At 37.6% G+C, this 18,187-nt stretch overlaps 1 non-coding gene across 1 annotated transcript; it reads left to right on the top strand.

Annotated features, from left to right (window-relative positions):
- Nucleotides 1-4,700: 4,700 nt before the first annotated feature.
- TRNAE-CUC (transfer RNA glutamic acid (anticodon CUC)) lies at nt 4,701-4,773 on the top strand. Its single transcript has one exon. It is a non-coding gene; the product is annotated as a tRNA-Glu (tRNA).
- Nucleotides 4,774-18,187: the final 13,414 nt, after the last annotated feature.

Here is an 18,187-nt window from a genome sequence, read left to right as displayed (position 1 = left end):
CGAAACAAGTTCATCTCCAGGGCAAAAGAATGACAATGAAATAAGGCTGGAGATACAGAGTGACTGCTTATACATTAAGTCAGTGACTGCAAGGAAGCAACGGAAGGACAGGCCCGGATCTCCTTCCCATGGTCTTGATGGCCCTTGTCACATTCTGTTATGTGCTGAACTGTGTCCCCCCCAGAATCCATATGTTGAAGCCCTAACCTCCAATACCTCACAATGTGACTGTCTTTGGAGACAGGACCTTTAAAGAGGTGATTAAGCGAAAATGGGGCCGTAAGGGTGAACCCTAATCCATTCTGACTGCTGTGCTTACATGAAAAGGAAGTTGCACACACATACTACGGATGTGCACACACAGAGGAAAGACCATGAGAGGACACAGCAGGAAGGTGCCATCAGCAAGCCAAGGAGAGAGGCCTCGGGAGAAACCAACCCTGCCGACACCTGGACCTTGGACTCCCAGCCTCCAGAACTGTGAGAAATAAAATGTCTTGTTTGAAACACCCTTCCTGTAGTATTTTGTTTTGGCAGCCCAAGCAGACTCATATACACCCCAGAAGGCTTAGACGGGACCAGGGAAAGCGTGGCCTTGGAAGGAGGAGGCTTGAGGTTCATGTTGGGATTTGCCGTTAGGCTTTGTCACTGTGAGTTCCATTCTCAAAAAAGGGTCAGAGTTTTTGAGCATCACTTTCTTCCCATGCAAAATGTGAGGGTTGATTGGCATGGACTCTGAGGTCCCTTCTACACCACACGTTATGGCTGTACCACCTTCCATTACAAGGATGCCTCACCCAGATCTCAACTGTACCACCTCCCACAGCAGTGGCCCCAGAAGCTACAAGCACACTGTTGCCTGGGACCTGAGATACAGAAAACAAACTCTGCATTCTCCAGTGGCAGGAATTGATGAGTTGGGAAGCAGTAATGTGGATTTTGTCATTCTCTCTAATTGGTTCTTGTTGAAAGCAGAGGTGCCTTTGCCTGTAGACCTTTGCAATCCAGACTGCTCAGGGATTCAGCCTGCCCCCTCACACCTACTTCTCACACACACCTCTCCCACAGGGCTCTTTCTGGCTTGGACTGCCTGCCAAACTCCCAATTAAATATACTATGCAAGGTGTGTGCCTGAAGGAGGAAGCCCTTATTTGCTAAGGTGCTTAAATCACTTGACATGTGTGTGCCAATTTTCCCCTCCATATCATTTTTACTGATCAGCCCTTTCTTTTTCCTTTTTAAAGAAAATGACTGCAACTTATTATTTTTAAAGAAGTCTTGATGGGATTTGGCTCAGGTGCAAAACAATATTTCAACCAACAGCAAAGAACACAGGTGATTCCAAAGAATAAAAGGCAAAGGCGCCTAAGACCACCTAAGTAAAGGTTAACTGATAATGTTCAGTGTGTCCAATCTGACAGCACCACGTGTGTCCTAGCTCATCTCCAGCAATCTTAGCAAGTGGGGCACATGAATCCAAACTACCATGATTGTCAGAGGAGCTGCTGCCTTCCTCTTTCCTCTTCATTTCTTTTCTTGTTTGCTAATTAACCTCAGGAACCTAAGTGAGTCCTGTATGTAGAGAGAGAAAAAATCAAGAGTGACATGCAAAGTGGATATGTTGTACCATCACATCACTTTAAACTTCATTTTTTCAACCAAAATGCCCTCAAATTATAGGAGAGTTAATTATAAAAAATGACCTGAGGAAAAAAAAGAGTTTTTGAATAATGAGAAAATTTCTAAGAGTATCTAGTTTACATTATTCCTGTTTCAACCTGACACTAGGTAATTGAGTTTCATCCTCTCCCAGGGCTTTTTTAAGGTCATATCTAAGCAGAAAACATTCTCATTTGGAGGAGTGGCTCAAAAATGAATAAACAGAATTGCATAAATTCATACAATCACAAATAAGAAGAGAAATATCTAGACTAGACGTTAGTTACATAATAGTGGGTCCTAAAAGCAGAAAATCTCTGTGTTTTGAAACACTAAACTTTGTGCAATTTGAGGCAGAGACTGATAACTCCAATATTATTGAGAGCTCTGATGTCAGTTATATATGGCTCAAATGGTGAGGTCCAGGAAATGCATGACAGAATCAGAGCACAGACGACAGGATTATGACCAGACTCAAGACAGACATGATGTTAGCCACTCCTGGAGGAGATGTCACTCTCCTGGAGTGAACACCAGCCAGGAGTCACACACGTATATGATGAGCAATTTCTCCCTAGTTTTGAGCTTTAGTCCACTTCAGCGGGTCATGCTGGAGCTTCCTGGGCATCTTTGATGTGATCCACACTAGCTGAGAGTAATGTATAAAAGTGGCAAGCAGACTTCATCCTAGTGCTTTATAAACATGTTAATAAAGGCAAGACTTAAGATTATTCTATTTTATTATTTTTGATACTATTGTTAATGAGATTGTTTTATTAATTTCCTTTTCAGATAGTTTTCTGTTAGTGCACAGAAACACAACTGATTTTTGTATGTTGATTTTGTATCCTGTAACTTTGTTGAATTCTTTTATTAGCTCTAAGAGGTTTTTGTTGGAGTCTGTAGGGTTTTCTAAATATAAGATCATGTCATCAAAAAACAGAGACAATTTTACTTCTTTCTTTCTGATTTGAATGCCTTTTATTTATTTTTCTTGTCTAACTGCTCTAGCTAGGACTTCCAGTACTATGTTGAATAGGAGTGGTGAGAGTGGGCACCCTTGTCTTGTTCTTGATTTTAGAAGAAAAGTTTTTAGTTTTTCATTGCCAGGCATGGCAATAGCTGTGGGTTTCTCATATACAGTCTTTATTATGTTAAGTTACATTCCTTCTAACATTCTGCATTCAATTACAATGTGTGGGGCTTTCCCCCACACCAACAAGCAGTTATCAGATGCCAGCTGGGTTTCCTACGATTTAACTCAATTCTGACACTGTCTACCTGGAGATAGCATCAGATCCCAAAGGCCATCCACTGGAGTTTTCATGGAGGCTTCATTACATAGGCATAATTGATTAAATCATTGGTCTTTGTTGATTGGATTCAATCTCCAGCCCCTCTCCTCTCCCTGGAGGTGGAGGTAGTTGGGGTTGGGGGGTAGTTTGAAAGTTCAGACCTTCTTACTGCATGGTTGGCTCCACTGACAATCAGTTCTCATCCTTTGGTGCCTTCCAAAAGCCACCTGATTAACATAACAAAACTCACCTTATTGTTCTCATCACAGGAAATTCCAAGTGTTTTAGGAGTTCTATGCCAGAAACAGGGACAAAGACCAAATATGTATTTCTTTTTTTCTTCTTTAAGATGGAGAAACAAGAGAACCATATTTTAAAATGTTACTGATCTGCATTTTGTAAGAATCCATTCAAAAAATATTTTGACATAGAACATTATATTAGTTTCATGTGTACAACATAATGATTTGATCTATGTATATATTGTGAAGTGATCACCACAAGAAGTCTAGTTAACAACTATCAACACATATAATTACAAAAATTTTTTGTGTGATGGAAACTTTTAAGATCTACTCTCTGAGCAACTTTCAAACATATAATACAGTATTATTAACTCTAGTCACCATGCTGTACATATTTTTATTATAAATCACCATATCACACCTTCTATACCTAATTTGTTGACCATTTTATTATATAAGGGTGTTGAATTTTGTGAAATGCATTTTCTTCATCTACTGGGATGATTATATAATTTTTATCCTTTATTTTGTTAATGTGACCTGCCACATTTATTGATTTGTGTATGTTGAACCATCCTTGCATCCCAGGGATAAATTGCATTTGATCATGGTGTATGATCTTCTTAATATGCTGTTAGTATGCTGTTGAATTTGGTTTGCTAGAATTTTGTTGAGGATTTTTCCATCAATGTTCATCAGGGATATTGGCCCATATATATATATATATATATTTTGTACTGCCTTTGTCTGGTTTTGGAATCAGGGTAATGTTGGTCTTGTAGAATGAATTTGGAAGTTTTCCTTCCTCTTCAACTTCTTGGGACATTTTGAGAAGGATTGCCATTAATTCTTCTGTAAATGTTTAGTAGAATTTACCAGTGAAGACTGGTCCTGAGCTATTCTTTTTGGAAGTTTTGTTTTGTTTTGTTTTTTCTGTTACTATTGCAATCTCTGGTCTGTTCACATTTTCTATTTCTTCATGATTCAGTCTTGGTAAGTTGTATGTTTCTAGGAATTTATCCATTTCTTTTAGGTTATCCAATTAGCATATAAATGTTCATAACTTTATTTTATGATCCTTTGTATTTCTGTGGCATCAGTTATAATGTCTCCTCTTTTATTTCCAGTATTTATTTGAGACTTCTCTCTTTTTTTCTATTTAAAAATAAACTTAACCCAGGAGGTGAAAGTTTTGTACACTGAAAACTATAAAACACTAATAAAAGAAATTAAAGCAGACACATATAAATGGAAAGACATCCTATCTTAGTACTTTCAGGACACTATAACAAAATACCACACACTGGATAGCATATAAACAACATAAATTTATTTCTCACAGTTCTGGATGCTAGAAGTCCAAGATCAGGGTGCCAGCGTGGTTAGGTTTTTGCAAAGGCCCTCTTATGGGCTGCAGAATACCAACTTCTCACTGTGTCTTCACAAGGTAGAAGGAGCAAGCTAGCTCTCCAGGGCCTCTTTTACAAGGACACTTGGGAATTCCCTGGTGGTCCAGTGGTTAGGACTCTGTGCTCTCACTGCCGAGGCCCCAGGTTCAATCCCTGGTGAGGGAACTAATTTACCACAAGCTTCACGGAGTGGCCAAAAAATAATAATAATAGTAAAATATAAGGGCACCAATCCCATTCATGAGAGTTCCACTCTCATGACCTAATCACCTCCCAAGGACCCTCCCTCCTAATACCATCATCTTGGGGTTAGGATTTCAATATATGAATTGAGCAGGCAGGAAGGAAGAGAGACACATTCAGATCATAGCACATTCCATGTTCATGAATTGAAAGAATTATTATTGTTAAAATCTCCATACTACCTAAAGCAAACTAGAGAGTCAGTGCAATCCCTCTCAAAATTCCAATGGTGGGCTTCCCTGGTGCCGCAGTGGTTGAGAGTCCACCTGCCGATGCAGGGGACATGGGTTCATGCCCCAGTCTGGGAAGATCCCACATGCCATGGAGTGGCTGGGCCCGTGAGCCATGGCTGCTGAGCCTGCGTGTCAGGAGCCTGTGCTCCACAACAGGAGAGGCCACAACAGTGAAAGGCCCATGTACCACACAAAAAAAAAAAAATCCAATGACATTTTTTACAGAAATAGAAAAATAATCATAGGGAATCACAAAAGGCACTAAATAGCCAAAATGACCTTGAGAAAGAACAGAGTTGGTGACATCACACTTCCCAATTTCAAAACATATTACAAGGCTACAGTAAATAAAACAGTATGGTACTGCCATAAATACAGACACATAGACAAATACAATAGAATAAAGATCCCAAAAATAAACCCATGCATGTATGGTCAACTGATCTTCAACAAGTGTGTCAAGAGCACACAATACAGAAGGGATAGGCTCTTCAACAAATAATGCTGGGAAAAAAATATCCACATGCAAAAGAATGAAATTAGACTCATACACACTCCATACACAAAAATCAACTCAAAATGGATTAAAGACTCAAATGTAAGACATGGAATGGTAAGACTTCTCAAAGAAACTATAGGGGGATAGCTTCTTGACATTGATCTTGGCAATGACTTCTTGGATTTGATACAAAAAGCATGGCAACAAAACCCAAAATATACAGGTGGAACTACATTAAACTAAGAAGTTTCTGCACAGCAAAGGAAATAATCAATAGACTGAAAAGACAACATACAAAAGGGAGAAAATATTTGTAAGCCATCTATCTGATTAGGGATTAATATCCAAAATACATAAGAATCTCCTACAACTCAATAGCAAAAAAATAAATAACCTGATTCAAAATTGGACAAAGGACTTGAATAGACATTTCTCCTAAGAAGACATACAAATTTCCACCACGTATATAAAAAGGTATCACTGATCATCAGGGAAATGCAGATTAAAACCACAATGAGACATCGACTCACACCTGTTAGGATGGCATTAATAAATTAATTAATTAATGTTGGTGAGAATGTGGAGAAATTGGAACCTTTTATACACTGTTGGTAAGAATGTAGAATGTTGGACCCACTATGGAAAACAGTATGGAGATTCCTCAAAAAAATTAAAACTACCATATGATCCAGCAATCCCACTTCTGGGTATATATCTGAAAGAATTTAAGTCAGGATCTCAAAGAGATCTCTGCACCCACATATTCATTGCAGCATTATTCACAGTAGTCAAGATATAGAAACAACCCAAATTTCCATCAACAGATAAATGTGTAAAGACAGCCTAGTATAGATAGATAGATAGATAGATAGATAGATAGATAGATAGATAGATATAGATAGATAGATAGACTATATAGTGTGTGTGTGTGTGTGTGTGTGTGTGTATACACACACACACACACACAGTGATATATTATCCAGCCTTTAAAAAGAAGGAAATCCTACCATTTGTGACAAAATGGATGAGCCTGGAGAACATTATGTTAAGTGAAATAAACTAGTCACAGAAAGACAAATACTGCATGATTTCACTTTATATCTAAAATAGTAAAACTCATAAACACAGAGAACAGATGATGGTTGCCATCTGGGGGGAAGGAAGAGATGGGGAGTTGTTGCTCAGTGGGTATAAAGTTTCAGTTATGCAAGATGAATAAGTTCTGGAGATCTGTACAGCATAGCACCTGTAGTGAACAATACGGTATTGTGCACTTTAAAATATATTCAGAGGATAGATCTCAGGTTAAGTGTTCTTACCACACACACACACAAAAAAAGGCAAGGAAATTTTTGGAGGTGATGGGTATATTTAGTACCTTGAGCATAGTGATGGTATCATGGATATATACATATGTCCAAATTCATCAAAATGTATACATTAAATATGTGTCAATTTAGTGTATCAATTTCACCTCGATAAAGTTTAACGACAACAAAGAAAAGAGTTAGGGAATAGACCCTCCAAAAATCTGTGATCTCCTTTTGGGTTGACTCTTTCAAAGAGAGAGGAATACATAGATAATCCTCTACCGAGCTGGAAACTCACTTAATATTACAATAAATCATAATTGCCTTCACTGTCTATGGGGCTGTCCTGGGCTCCTTGATGTATCATAATCCAGTCCACGTTATTCTGTAACTGAATCTAGGTGTCCTCCTCCCCCCAGTAGCAATTCACTCCACAAATGGCATCTTCTGCAGAGACCTAGAATGAAAAACAAACAAAACAACAAAAAATTGTAATTTCAATGAGGCAACACTAAAGCATCTGACAGAGACCAACAAAAATATTACCTAGACTCAAACCAGTTTGAGAAATGAGGGTTCCATTAAACAAAGAACATAGCCTCTGTCAATAATATTCTTTCTTTATTGTTTTTAGATAGCATTGAGTTACCAAGGGAAGGCATGAGTGCCCTCCCTGGAAGTTTTGGAAAGAATTCCATTTACCTGTGCATTGACTTGTGTATGCTAGAGTCCACGCATGCCAACTAGAGGTGAGGACAGAATAAGTGTCTTCTGTTGATCTTCCCTATCTTTGCCTCTAGGTTTCTTGGATACTTTTCTGAGTTCACCTCTATATTCCTTCACTCCTTTTCCCATAGATTTTATCTCCCTGATGTTTATCATCACTGTCCTATAAATAAGGAGCATCTCAGTAGCAGTTCATTTGCCTACCCAATCCTTTCCTTCAGGCGTCTTGATATTTAGGTTGGCAAAGAATAAAAATATAAAGTTCTCAGGCCACTAAGGAATTTTAAGTCTAGAATTCATTGAAGAAATGGAAGCACAATAGCTTCCCACTTGGTACAGTGACTTTCATTTCCATGTACAACCCTAAAATAGAGAAATGAAGCAACAGATCTGTGGTGGCACAAGAAAGATGGTGGTTAAAGAATTGTTCCATTTTCTACACGTATAGGCAGCTCATGGGGTGGGGAAAGGGGCAGCTATTCTGCTAATCATATTCTGTGGCTATTTGTCTTTCCTGGAAATACATGGAACTCTTAGATACTGCTCTAGAAATGAGTCAGCATCTTGATGTTATCATATTATGAATGAATGTTAGTCTACCAGCTCGGATAAACCATCACATGCTAATTTCTTTTAAATCGATTAAATTAGCCTAAAGGGGGATTCAATCTCAGTCTTTATTGGGGTGCCCTTCCCCTTCTCCGGGGCACAATGGACCAAAGGGTTCATGTAATACCTGGTAAAAAAGGAGGGGAACTTTTCTAGTCATCTATTGCTACATAACAAACTATCCTAAAACATAACTATGTAAGACACAAAAGACTCATATGATTCCATTTATATGAAATTTCTAGAAAAGGAGGAGCTTCAGAATCAGAAGACAGATCTGAAGTTGCCTGGGGCTGGAATTAGGAGTGAAAATTGACTTCAAAAAGCACAATGGAACTTTCTGGGTGATGGACTTGTCCTAAAATTGACTGTGGTGACAACTTTTTATATTTACTAAAACCCATTGAATTGTTTTCTGTAAATGGGTGATTTTATGGTATATAAATTATACCTCAATAAAGATATTTTTTAAATTAGTGGCATAAAATAACACTTGGTGACATAAAAAAACAACCACTCTGTTATGCTTATGAATTCTGTTGATGGGAAGTCAATCAGGGCCGAGAGAGCGTGGCATGTCTCTGCCCCACAATGATCGTGGATTCTGATGGGAAGACTTGTATGGCTGGGGGCGGGAATCCTCTGGAGGCTTCTTCATCTGCAAGTCTGGCACCTGGGCTAGATTCTGAGACAGAGCTTCCCTGAAGGAGTGTCTAGAGAACCAGCTTTGCAAAAGACCAGAACAGAAGATATAAGATTTCTTCAGGTTAAATGCAAATCTCTAGGCCAAGTTAGATTCAAGAAGAGAGAAATAAGACCCCTCCCTTTAATGGGGGTGACAGGGCCACATTGGAGAAGAGGAGGTGGGATGGGAGATATTGTCCAGACCATCTTCAGAAAATAGAATCTGTTGCAGGACACTGGTTTTCAGAACGTCCTGGCCCTTTGGTCCTTGCCAGCCTTCTCACTGTTCTGATCCCTGAGGCCTCCCTATGGGTGGGTAGACTTTACTTGTCCAAGGGGTAACAGAGATCATTTACAAAGAGAGATTCTGCAGCTAGGGTCCTTGCCTTCCCCAATGGTGTCTCAAAGGCTTTTGCCATCTGAGGTCTTGCTGGGACATTTCACTGTGTAGGCCCAGGTACCATCATTTAAGAAAGCCGCTGGCCTCCGACCATGTTTCTGATTTAGAAACTGCCCCTCGTTGTTTCTCCTGCTGTTCTGCTTCCAAGGCACTTGCTCTCCTGCCTCCCTCTCTGAGACACTTCAGAAAGCATCTTCAATGAGCCTTACTTCTCATAAAACACAAAAAGAGACTGCTCACAAGCAGTAGCATTTATTTAGGGTTCTGTAAAATCTCTAAAACTGAGGAGAGAGAGAGAGAGAGAGAGAGAGAGAGAGAAAGCCCACCATTTTCTTCGGGGAAGGCAAAACACAGAACAAGGCACATCAACTTTTCAATAAGTCATCCTGCCACAATTGCCAAATGTACACCTGCACACAAGGGTGTGTACACACGCATGAGAGACAGGGTTGGGGAGGAAGGTATGGGAAGAGAAAGAGATCTGTCAAAGCCTCTGCAGTAACTTGCATACATTTCTCAAATAACAGAAAGAGAGTCCTGCTTAAGAGCAGAAGAAAGAAAAGAGGAGCAGCTGACTTCATGTAAAGAAGAAAATTTTAATTTTTTTGTCTTTTTTGTGGGGATACGTAACACCAGCTCTATCTCATATTTGTGGGAGATAAAACCCTAATTTTTAAAATTCACAAGCTCTTTTAACATAACCCATCAGTGACAGGCTAGAGATCACTTTTTAAACAAATTCACTGGCTTATTTCTTTATCTATCAAAGAGTTCTTTAAATGACCAGAAGAAAATTTACTCTGGGTGAAGTTCAGGGGAAGATAGAGAAATAAAATTTTATTGCTGATAAATTAAGTTTTACCTGCTGTACAGCAGGTACTGTGCAAGGAGCTTTCCATTTGTTATATAGTTGAATTGTCCCAAATATGTGAGGGAGCTCTTCATTTCTAATCCTATTTTACAGATTAGGAAACAGGGACTATAGGAGGTAAATAACAAGCAAGTCTGTAACTGGGGAGGCTCTAAGTCAATACAGAGCTGCATGTGGCTTCACCTGGGGCTTCCTGAAACACCAGGAGTTGGATTCCAAGGCTCAGAAATGCCTTGGGGTCTCCTAAAGTGATAAATTGAGACCCATCTGATGGCAGTCACTCTAATAGGCCATCAACATCTTTCCCTCTAGCTCCAGTTCACCCCTCTGGGCCCCACTGAAAATGTAGCTCATTTAGGAATTCTTTCCCATTAACTCCATCCCTGCCACCCCAGAGAGGGCTTTGCTAAATGCCCTGCTAAGTCTTCCCTCAGCAGTGCTCTATACTTATTCTTAACGTAGCACTGAAACTTGTAGATTATAAATGGCTTTGAGTGTCCATGTTCCACAATAGACTGTAAGCTTTCTGAGGGGAGGGACTGTATCCTACTCAGCATTCATCACGGTGCTTGGCATGTCGTAGATTATCAGATGCTTGACTACATGGATTAGTTATTAAAGATCCCCCAGCCATGACTGGTGCCAGAGCCCCTTCCATGGATTTCATGAAACATGATATTAAACTTCCAAATCATAAAGAGCTTTTTCAATGAAAAAAGATGGACAGGAATGACTACATAAAAATTTAAAACTTCTCTATGGCGGGAGACATACATATAAACAAAATTTTAAAGGGAAGTGACCAACTAGAAGAAAATATTTGCAAACTAAAAAAAAAGAAAAAGAAAAAATATTTTATATATATAAAAAGATTTAAGATATAAAGAATCCCTACAAATCAATATTAAAAGATACATAGCATAATAGGGGAGAGAAGATTATAAATAGGCAATTCAGAGAAGAACAAATGCAAATGGCTAAAATACAAAAAAGATGTTTAATAATTAAAGAAATGCAAACTACAATGTCTATCAATGTAGCAAAAATTTTAAAGGTGGAGTTTACTCAATGGTAGTGCTGGTGTAAAGAAGTGGGCACCCTCATACAGTATTGGTATGACCTTTCTGAAGGGTAATTTGTCAATATTCATCAAAATCTTAAGTGTGCACTCCCTTAAATTCCATGATTCCACTTTTAGGAACATATACTACAGAAATATCTCTATCATGTACACATAAAGATGTATGTACAAATATATTCTCTGCCAACACTATAGCAAAACCATAGCAAATTATAGCAAAGAACTAAATATTATAATAAAAAAAATTGTATTTGCTAATAAAATTATAGCAAATGACTAAATATTGATCAATAGCAGAATGGTAAAATAAATTTTCTAACATTTCAGACCAAGGATCTATTAAACTTAATGAGGTTATTCTAGATGTGTTAATATGTCTATGTCAAATAGCTGAAAAAAGTAGATTGCTGAACAATATAATAGTTAATTCAATTTTTTGGAAAAAAATATGCAATTTGTTTGTGGATATTTGCATAAGCACTCCAAAAAGTTCTAGAGTGATACACCCAAAGCTGTTAAAAAATATTTATTGCTGGGACTGGAAATGGAGTGAGCAAGAAAAACCATTTCTTTTTTTTGTACTATTTAAATTTGTTACAATTAGTTTACATCTCTTTTGTAATATGAAAAAAAAGCAAGAAAGTTTTTTTTTTTAATTCTGTCATCTCTTTTATTAGCTATATTGCTATTCTTTGTAAAGATAGGTACAATGTGAAAAAAGAGAGAGACTGAAGCTAGGCAGAGGGAACTCTGGTTTTAGAATGATGCAGTCCCCAAAACTCCATCATCAACACCATCTTCTCCTTACTATGCCTAACTCAGGGAAAGGGTTCTTTGATAATTGCTTGACTAACTATTTTATTGAAAGTGTCAGTGTTCGGCTTACAAAATTCAACGGCATGGTCGCTTCCTTGAGGAGCTTATGAAGTCTGGTGAGGAGACCAACAATTAAAATATAAAATTATATATCCATCAAGGAGGGACAGTATATGTATAATGGAGGCCGAGAAAGCCAAGCTAATGAATCAGCCAGGAAAAGTCAGAGAAGGCTTCACCAAGGAGGATGTTCATAAATTAAGACCTAGACATTAAGCAGATTTTTTTCATAATTAAAAATGTAATTTTAAATATTTTTGTGTAATGAAAAATACACAAAATTGGGTTTTGCATAAAACCATAAAAGAGTCTGAGACAAAAGTAAATAAAGAAATTAAATACCAAGTGAGAGAGTGGTAGGTGATTTCTAAGCTCATGTCAGCTTTAAAAGCATCCATTTTGATCACTCAAAATATTCACTGAGCACTTGTAATATGTTCAGCTCTAAATTGGGTGTGTGGGGAGAGGAGATGATAAAATGATGTGCCAAGGTCTCAGTCCTTAAGAAGTTGATCATCTTGATAAGGAAATCAAACTAATGCATGAAAAATATGTACCTGGCCATGCCCAGCCCATTAGGCCCTTCAAAATATTAACTTATTGACATTACATAGCTAGGCACTAAATTGTATGGTGTAGATTCCAAAGATAATGGCCATGAAAGACACAAATCAGATTTGTAAAATGAGGTACAGAATGTAAATATTCCCCTATATTAACACTTTTGATGAATCTAGTTTTTTAAATAAAGTTTTATGAAATCCAAATTCTAACCAAAATATACACTAAAAAATATGTGAGTATGTAATTATTACAGACACTACAAATGTTGGTCATAACATAAAACTCTTAGTGTCAACTAAAGAAATCAGAAAAGGTATGACACAGTAGGGCTTGAGTTAGGCCTAATAAGACAAGAAAGATTTGGATATAATGGAGGTTAGGAAGAACATCCAAGGTGGGAAGAATGCCAAGCAGTTCCAGGATTCTCCATTCTGAACAACTTAATGATCCTACGTTGTTCTTATTACCGTTGCTATCTATCCATAAAATGCTCAGGGGTGAATGCAGTTTGCTTTTGAAAATCATCACCAACGCTAGAGAAGGAAGCTGGCGTTTGATGGCTTACAAAGGCAGAAGTATCAGGGAAGCTCCTCAGGAGCACCAAGGACATCCATAAACTGTATATTTGAAGGTTCAAGACTTTTGCTTTCTTGCCTCTAATTAGTCTGAGTTGTACACTATTTGTTTCCAAGAGAAATGTGTTAGGAGAAAATAGCATTCCTAAAAGTCTTAGACACTATTGAGGTGATTTTACAAAAGCAGATGGAAGTGTCATACAAGAAACTAGAACTTTGGAACAGGCGGGGGGAAATAAGCTGGGGGAGATTGAGGGAAGGGAGGAAAACCAGCTCTTGTTAAGTTTATGGCCAATTAACATTTGCCATACTTCAGACTCCAGTGTTTAGCAAGGGCTTCTCAATATTAAAGGCAGCTCTGTGAACAATGGAGTCCTTTTTTTTATGCAGTTCACAGCTGTCAGAGATCATTTAACTCCCTATATATTTCCAAAAAGCGATGCCTTTAATAGGCGGTATAAACACCAAGGTTAGAGCACACTGAAGCCTGCCATAGACGCAGAGTGTTAGGGCATCACTCGCATCTGTCAGGATCTGGAAGGGAGGCCTAAGTAAATAATGCCATAAACTGCCTTTAGAGAAAGAACGGAAGACAGGAAAGGTGGGGGGCAGGCAGAATGGGAGGAGGAAAAGATGAGGAAGACAGCTGGAGAGAAAGAGAAGGAAAGAAGAAAAATAATACAAGGATGAGTGAAAGAGATTAAACTTCTGCCACAGAAGCTGAAAATACATTAATTAAAACTTCAATTCCTTTCCAAAAATGATCCATTTCCATTCAAATGTAAAAGTAGTCATAAAGTAACATGTTAAATCTCACCTGTCTTGCCTGAACAAATTTCCTAGTTATTGGGAATTCAACCAGAGCTCTATTATCTCAACAGAGTTTATATTTAATTTCCAATTTGTTTTCTTTCTTTTACAAGAGCTCCAGGTATCACATATAACGTGCACTGATTTTTCTGTTTCTCTGAGTACTTTCAATGGCCTTACTGTTCTCCAAGACTAATAAAACCAGTGGTGTGATGTTCCTCCATTTGGGCTGGGATTCTGTATTAGAAATATAAATCCAGTACAGTTATTAAAGAGAGACTATGAAACTTAAGGAAAAGGTTCACACTTCTAATTCGGCAAGTGTAACCTGCAAGATTAAATGTTTTGTGAGCTCAGCAGTGTTTGTAAAAATGTAAGAATCTTAAAAATCTTCCCTTCAAATGAGTAGTGGGAAGTAGTAAAATGATCTTCATTATGTGATGTTAAGTAACATCCCAAATGCACTCAAGAATTTTAAACATAATCTTAAAAATAGCCAATCGTTAAAAACTGAATTCATGTGCGTGTCATATACCTTTATCTTCTTAAGTAATATCTGCATTTGTAGTAAAAGCATAAAAAGCTTAACAGTACAGAAAAGTTCCAAGAAGGAAACAACTTCTACCAACCAGAAATAAGCAATGTGAAGAGTCTATAAATATTATTATTATAGAATCTCTCTGAAAAATGTATAGATAAAAGAATGAATGTTATGTCCATCATATCTCAGTAAGACTGGAAAAAATAAACTGAAAAATAAAAGTTTGATAGATAAACAGACATAGATACAGATGTGTGCCATTTAAAAATAGTTAATCTGACATTTTAACATTTAATAAAGGATAAAGAAACTGAAGTAGAGGAAATTGCAGAATTTTAGATAAATGTTTATTTGCCATCTAAGATTAAGAAAACAATTGTTAAGTCATTAGCAGCCTAGAGTCACCATTGGCTGCTGGCAGTTTAAAATACACATTTTATTTTTAAGCAGTTTGGATTGATTTTAAATAGTTTGGATTGAGGCCCTCTTTCTCTTCCTCCTGCCTCCCCTATCCTCCTAATTTTTGTTGCTTTATACTATTTTTATATTGTCAGGATTTGAAACATTTACATAAACCATAATTTTCCCATTAGTTTCTTAGTTCTATATTGGTATGAATTTCATGCTCACAACTAGTCTTCCTACCACTCCTTCTTTGTTCTTGAGTTCTTTATTTTGATTCATCCCTTGCCCCACATTATTCTTTTAATGCAAACAAAATTATTTTGTAAAATATATTCCAAGGTTTTTCAGCATAACGCAAGTCATGGAAATTGAGTAAATGTAATTGTGCATTTAGTGAGAGTTAGGGAACACATAATCTGCTTAGGCACCTCAAACTTGAAAACACAGCAGGTCACTGGAGATGCAATTTGTGGGCAGGCTAGATATGCCTCCAAAGAGAAACCATGCAGAAAACTCTAGGGGCTGACAGAAGAGGCCTAGGAAGACAGGATAAATGTTCCAAATCAGGGGGAGGGGAACGTCAGCTACATGCAACCTCTTTAGAAGTGCCCAATTAGGAATCAAATGCCCCTTGAAGTAAGTGGGATCTGAGAGTCTGCCTTGGTACGTTAATTATTTAGAGGCAAGGAGGACTACTTTTTAGGGGTGATTTGTTTCTTCTTCATGCCATCTCTGTTTAGACATTTAAAATTTACCTCAAACTCAGCCTATCAAAAACTGAACACACCACCTTCCCCTATACCTCTGGACTTCACCATGTCTTCTCTAGTTAAGTGAGACAGCATCCTCATCTCCCATGCCCCGCCCCCAGTTGCACAACTCAGAAACTTTCTCTCCCTTACTCCTCCATCCTATTTCCAATTCACTTCAGTTTTCCCCACTGTCAAAAATATTCAGAATTATTTCTTAGGATGATAAGTTATGGCTCTTTCTCATTCTATTCTCTAAAACATAGAAACATACCTATAAAACAGCACTTGTGTGATTAAATGGCCTGATGAATTTTTTAAGTTATTGTTTATATTTTACTCTGAAAAGGCAAATTTCTCAGTTTTCCATAAAAGTGAAATCCTATTAGCAGGAAACAAGATTTATAGTCTAAACTAGGGGTCAGCAAAATTATTTGTAGAGAGATAGATAGTAATTATTTTTGGCTTTGCAGGTCATATAGCTCTGTTGCAATTATTCAACCCTGCCACTGATAGTCATAAAAAAAGCAGCCATAGGTGATATGAAAACAAATGAATGTAGCTGTGTTCTAATAAAACTTTATTTATAAAAACAAGGGGTGGGCATTTAAAGAAGAATTAATACCAATTTTCCTCAAACTCTTCCAAAAAATAAAAAAGGAGGGAATACTTTCTAACTCATTCTATGAGGCCAGTAAGGGTCTAATATCCATAATATATAATAAACTCTGTCAACTCAACAACAAAAAGACAACTCAATTTAAAAATGGACAAGGACTTGAATACACATTTCTCCAAAGAAAATGTACAAAAGACAAACATGCACATGAAAAGATGCTAAGGAAATGCAAAATCAAAACCACAATGAGACATCACTTCACACCCACTAGGATGTTTATAATCAAAATAAGTGGAATTTAGTTAAGATAAAGAGAGAGTCTTAAAAGCAGCAAGAGAAAAGCAACTAGTTACATACAAGGGAACTCCCATAAGACTATCAACTGACTTTCAGCAGAAACTCTACAGGCCAGAAGAGGGTGGCACAAAATATTTAAAGTGAAGAAAGGGAAAAAACTACAATCAAGAATACTCTACCCAGCAAGATGTCCATTCAGATTTGACGCAGAGGTCAGAAGTTTTACAGACAAGCAAAAGCTAAATGAGTTCAGCATAACCAAACATGCTTTATAAGAAATGTTAAAGGGACTTCTCTACACCGAAAAGACCAGAACTATTGGGTTGGCCGAAAGTTTCATTTGGGATTTTCCGTAAGATTTAACGGAAAAACCCAAACGAACCTTTCGGCCAACCCAATAGGAATAAGAAAATTATGAAAAGAAAAATCTCATTGGTAAAGGCAAACATACAGGATAGGTAGAGGATCAAGCATTTATAAAGCTATAGTAGGAAGAGGTTAAAAGACAATAATAGTAAAATCATCTATATTCATCATAAGTAATTCATGGAAACATATCCATGAAAGACAGCATATCAGTCCAAAATAGCTGATAATGAATTTAAAAAGTAACATCATGCAAGTGTTTTGAGGGACGACACGGCCTCGCTACTAGGATAGCTTAGCATTCATTTGGGGAAATGGCTGAGTGTAGCATGAACTCCCAAAGACTGGTATGTGTTGCCAAGGTAAACAGAGAAAGGATGGCCAGTGTCATCTGGGCTAGAGTGTGAGAGGTGCGAAGGGTACACATGAGGGGGCGGGGCACAATCATCAGGATCACAGAGATGGGCCTCCAAATGAAAGGCTTTTGTTGCTCTCAGGTACATTCTTGGCATTTCATTTGAGAAAAATTTAGTCTGACAGCCAAAATGTCAGGAACATGCTTGTAAATAACAAATTCCTTAGAGTTACTGAACACATCTCACCCTCTTTGTCAAAAAAAGCTTGCACTCACCCCTTTGAAACTTACATAGACATACTGTTTGCACAACAGGGCCTCTCCTGTCAAATATAACACATTTCCCCCCCTCTGGCAATGATTTTGAAACACATAGTTATCCACTAGAGACTTAGTTTTGAATTCTGGCACCTGGGCATGCATCACCATGCTTTGTCAAGCTCTTATTGAATGTGTTGTGGGAGAGAGCAGGCAAGGCTGCCACTAAAAGCACAGCTGAAGATACAGGGTCTGAATCATTCATTCATTTGCTCATTCATTTGTTCTTTCAAGAAATATTTGAAGAGTTAGTTCATGGTACAGGTCAGAATCTGTGCTAGAGATCCAATAATAAATCAAACACAGTCCTCAAGGAATTTAGGGTCTATATGGAAAGTCCAATGGGACATGCATAATTATTATACAGGATGACATGCAATATAATAAAATTAAAGATGGAATGCTGTGGAGGTAAATGTGGCAGACACCTACTTTAGTAAAGGGCAGA

The sequence above is a fragment of the Lipotes vexillifer genome, unplaced genomic scaffold, assembly GCF_000442215.2.
Source record: "Lipotes vexillifer unplaced genomic scaffold, Lipotes_vexillifer_v1.1 scaffold252, whole genome shotgun sequence".
Lineage (NCBI taxonomy): Eukaryota > Metazoa > Chordata > Mammalia > Artiodactyla > Lipotidae > Lipotes > Lipotes vexillifer.
Note: the sequence above shows the minus strand (reverse complement) of the source record. Positions and strands in the feature narration are given on the sequence as shown.